This window comes from Microtus ochrogaster, unplaced genomic scaffold (assembly GCF_000317375.1).
Source record: "Microtus ochrogaster isolate Prairie Vole_2 unplaced genomic scaffold, MicOch1.0 UNK94, whole genome shotgun sequence".
In the NCBI taxonomy this organism is placed as follows: Eukaryota; Metazoa; Chordata; class Mammalia; order Rodentia; family Cricetidae; genus Microtus; species Microtus ochrogaster.
In genome coordinates, this window is record NW_004949192.1 from 477,633 (window position 1) to 482,828 (window position 5,196).

Consider the following 5,196-nt stretch of genomic DNA (forward strand, 5'->3'; position numbering starts at 1 on the left):
GTGGCTCTTTACAACACACAAAACTGTAAACCATTACATATAGGCAAAGGAACATATGAAAATAAAAAAAATTGTTGAAAAGAAGTGTGAGACAAAGATTCTCTATAAATGCTATTTAATGTTTGTATGTGTACAACCTACTGTTGGGCTTTGCATCCTCTCTTAAGAGTGGTTTGTATGTGCAGTGAGACTCCACTGCATAAAAGACATTATTAATTTGCTTTCAGTTACTAATTAGACTTGTATTCTGAATTTGGGATGGGGTCTTATTGAAACCACCTCCTGCCTACTACCAAATGACTGTCTGGGGACAGAGAACTATAAGTGTGATATCCTACTTGTTTCCATTCTTGTTTCTTTAAGAATTACACATATTCTATGTTCTAATCTATTTCTCTTTTCAGGTACATATTGTTTCTACTGTGTGTCAAATACATTTGTTTACTCTTCCCTCTCTGGATGCTCCAGTATTAGAGATGAAGCAAGGTAAGGGGCCTGTACATACTCCCATGGGAAGAACTTTATTATCATGTATAAAGTCAAGGATACTCACACTCTTCTTTTATAAGAAAATCAAACTATACTCAAATGGATGCTGATGTACGATAAGTTTCTAAGAATTCAAAACATATACACTACATTATTCTAATAATTGTTAATGTAATTGGCAAATGTTAATATTTCAATTATTGGAGTTAATTAAATTATTTTAAACTTAATTTTCAATTTACATATAAATTCAAATCAATATTTTGTCTTAGGACAGTATATTGCTAAGTTCTTATAATTGTTCCTATGAAATATGAGGTCCCAAAAAATATCTGTTTACACTAAATGATAATAGAATTTTTGACAGAGATTGGACCGTAGCCACAGGGAGGTCTCAACCTGATCATCCTTAGATACTCAAACCTATGCATTCTTAAATCACATCAGCTATACAGACACATCATGGAGATCACAATTTTGAAATACAGTCAATCAAAAATTGACATGGGACCTTTTATTATTTTCTAATTTTTATTTGATTTATTCTTTAAAATTTTCATATATTTACCAAATAGTGCTTTATCATATGAACCATCACTGAGCCAAACCTCTTTTCAAACTTCACATCCTTGAAGCATGATTAAGAAAATCTCAAAAGAGAGACACTGGGGTTCAATCTAAAGATCCGAGAAGCAAAACAGTCAGCCACTGGCTTTTACCTCGACCTCAGTTTGAAATGGTGATCCTGACTCCATGAATTTCAGAATGAAACTGTATCTGAGAGCTGTCTCCTCACATTTTATAATCCTCTCTGGGGCTTGGATTAAAGGCATGCACCACTATGATTTAAGGCATGCACTTACCCCTTTCTTTGGCAACTAATATGACTATTTAATTAAAACACACTATGTATTTTCCATCTAGAAGTTGTTAATATTTCTTGCTATAGATACACAAACCACTCATTTTTTTCCACTAATTTCCTTGGGATAGTGATTAGCAAATGTTCAGTGAAGTGGCATCCACTTGTGTCTTTTATTTTCTAACTTTTGGAAAAGCACTGAAACTTTTAGGTTTCTAAGTATTAGCTTTTATTTACCCTCATGAAATTTCAGAGAGGTGGTATAAGGTGACTGGAGGTTTACATAGAGTAGACAGTCCTCTGAATAATGATAACACAAATTAATGTGCCAACTTGACAATTAAGAGCCCAGAAAAACTATAATGTACACAAAGGACTGTAAGCTATTGAAGAAATGTGGAAAAGGTATTTGTCATTCTCAGGGAAGAGCACACAATTTTTTATTTAGGACCAAAAAAACTGCTTTGAAAACATATATGCAGGTATTGTTAAAATAGTTATCAGGTTATATTTAAGAATAAATATGTATTTGTATACATATCTGCACCCAGTAATAATTATAGAAAAATGAGTTCACAAATATGAAAGAGAATGTTTAGAGGTATATGGGACAGTTTGAAAGAGTGATGAGAAGGGAGAAGTGTTTTAATAAAATTATAGTAATTATAGTCTCAAAAGTAAAAGGAAACAATAACCTATTATATACAAACAAATGCAAACACCCATATTCATAAACACATATGCACACACATTTACATACAAACACGTGGATGCTCTCAACACACAGTCACACACAAAAAGAGAAGACAAGGTTTTCAAAATCAGCATAGAATATACATTGGAGCACCGGACACAAATCTCAAGGTCCAAATCAGGAGCAGAAGGAGAGAGAGCACGAGCAGGGAACTCAGGACCGCAAGGGGTACACCCACACACTGAGACAATGGGGATGTTCTATTGGGAACTCACCAAGGCCAGCTGGCCTGGGTCTGAAAAAGCCTGGGATAAAAACCGGACTTGCTGAACATAGCGGACAATGAGGACTACTGAGAACTCAAGAACAATGGCAATGGGTTTCTGATCCTACTGCACGTACTGGCTTTGTGGGAGCCTAGGCAGTTTGGATGCTCACCTTACTAGACCTGGATGGAGGTGGGGGTTCCTTGGATTTCCCACAGGGCAGGGAACCCTGAATGCTCATCGGGCTGAGGAGGGGGGGTACTTAATTGGGGGAGAGGGAGGGAAATGGGAGGCGGTGGCGGGGAAGAGACAGAAATCTTTAATAAATAAATAAATTCAAAATAAAAAGGAATTTGATGATCAGAGGCCAGTAGGTAGGTCGCACACATGAAGAGCAGCCGGGAGAAGCGCATGTTCTCAAGTGTCATTGGATTTAATACTTCATTACCAATGGCATGTCACTGTGCGTGGCTGTGCAAGCTGCTCCCCGGCATGCCCAGGAAGCAAGTCAATCTTGAAGTATTTGTTGATGAGTACATAGGAAGAGAAGAGAATTTTTCACTTAGAGTATGGAATGAGGCTTTTTTCAAATATATAATATTTATGTATTTTAATGAGTAAAATATTTTAAAGAAATGAAGTCACCATAGAAACCATAATAGTGTTTGTATTCTGTGTGTTACCTACATGCACACATGGGTTCACATATCACACCAAACTGCATGTTCATACACACACACTCACACAGACACACACAGCAAAATACATACACACAACGAAGAGAGTAGTCAAAGTTAGCTTAGATAGTGATTGTAGGGATTGGTGGATTTTAGATCACGTTATGGAGGATTAATTTTTACAAACACACAATATTTTCATCTTTGAATTGAATAAATTATTTTAAAGAAATGAATACACCAGAGAAACCTTAGTAGAGTTTATTCTCTGGATGTCACGTACATAAACACATGTGTGTCTTCTAACATGAAAGCAACTTTTCATTCATACACACAAACACATACACACAGAGAATACATGCAATAGAGAAAGAGAGAGAGTTTAAAAATACATAACAAATTTGACAGTTTCTTTTTCTAAAACACCTCTCAAATTTTTTATTCATGACATTCCATTCTCACTGGGTATTTGGCATCATTCATTTCTTTAGTGCAAGGAGATATAGATATGACACTCTAATATTCATAAAGTTCTAATACAGGGTGATGGTTCATGAATATAATCAAGACACTTGGCATAACTGACATAGTGCAGAGGGTCAGCACCAATCAGAATGACCAGAGCAAAATGGACGATTACTGTTCAATAGCCAGTTTCTAGGTCCCAGCAGCCTGATATGTTCAGCCCCCAGGTGCAACTAGCTGGTTTTGTCTATTCTCAATGATAGTCAGAGCCCAGATAAAATGGCATTTTATCCTCACTTTTTCCATTCAGTTTCCCTGTTTCTGCTGCAACAGATAAGTTAATGAGAGAGAAGAGAAATATCTGCCATTGATGGAAAGCTCCCAAGTTACAACAGGCTTTGATTTCCGTACCTAGGATTGAGTGCTCCCCCTCTCTCTGTTGAGTGTTCCAAATCCATTTTGTATTTGATTGTACACACTCAGTCAGTCACAGGCAAACTTCACACAGGGATTTTGCCTATCAAATTCCTGGCTGCAGTCCAGCTCTCAGCTGGTTTTAGGTTCTAGCCAGGTCCTCAGTACGATCTACATAGAAGTGAAGGAGAGCTGTTCCTGAGATCTGAAGGGAGACACAGCCATTGGAAATGCTGTGTAGGTGCTGTGGGCTGGCATGTTGCTCTTTCCCACCTTTCTTCTCTGAGTGATTTTATAGTATTTCATCTGTTGTAAATTTTTTCACACATCTGTATTTAGCCCTCAAGCTGCTTTTCCTTTAAAATACATCATTTTCACCTATTATTGAATGCTGGTTTCATTTGATACCGGGTGATTCATTTCAACATCAATATCCAATAGAGACAGGTGCCTCTTGCTTCTCACACAGTATTCATGGGCATACTATATGCAGAATTGCTAATTATGTACAGCTCTATCCCTAGCACCCCGAGAATAAAAAATTTAGAGCTAAAACATTTGCTGATATTCCTCTTTGTCAAGTAGTTTTTTTTTTCATTGATGATTATATTTCATGCAGTGTTTTAACATTTCTGTTTCCCCTCACCCAAATCCTGCTTGGTACTCCATGCTTACCCATCCACCTACCCAAATCTACACTGTTTTTCTCTGTCATTCTTTAGAACAGAAGGCCATATGAAGCTACTAGTATTATGATTAAGACTCAAAGAACAACAATACAATAAATTTTAATACAGAAACTGGGTTATGATGAAAGACATAAATGATTAGAAGATAGGAAAAAAAGTTAAATAATCACATAGATGTGATAAAAACAAGTGTATGATTATAATCACAGGAATCTTATAAAAATATAAAACTGGAAACCATACTATGTAGAAATAGTGCACTTCAAGGTTAAAGTAAAAGCCCCAATAAAGAACTCTGAGACAAATAACTTCTAGAAATTTATTTTTTGTAGGACTATCTACTTGAGGGCCCTGCCCTCTTAAGGGGTTTGTATGTGCAGGGATGCTTCAATGGATAAATCTAACTTTTTCATGTGCTTTGATTATCAATTAGACATAGCTCCTGATTTAGGGATGTGGGCTTGTGCTGACACCCTCTTCCTTGGTATACAATGGATATCTCTCAGGGAGCAGAGGACTATAACAATGACATCCTACCTCATTACCTTTATACTACTGTCGTGATTCTACTTTCCAAGTCAGGTTCTGTTGTCAGGGGCCTATGGTTACCACTGTGCAGCAAATCAATCTGTTTACTTCT

The 5,196-nt window shown here is 36.6% G+C and overlaps 1 long non-coding RNA gene across 3 annotated transcripts in view; it reads left to right on the forward strand.

Annotated features, from left to right (window-relative positions):
- The first annotated feature begins 404 nt into the window (after positions 1-404).
- LOC101981174 overlaps positions 405-5,196 on the forward strand; it is a 274,159-nt gene continuing 269,367 nt past the window's right edge. For all 3 annotated transcript variants that reach the window (XR_003376706.1, XR_003376705.1, XR_001229499.2), the window contains exon 1: positions 405-486. This is a non-coding gene — a long non-coding RNA (uncharacterized LOC101981174). The remainder of the gene's footprint in view (positions 487-5,196) is intronic.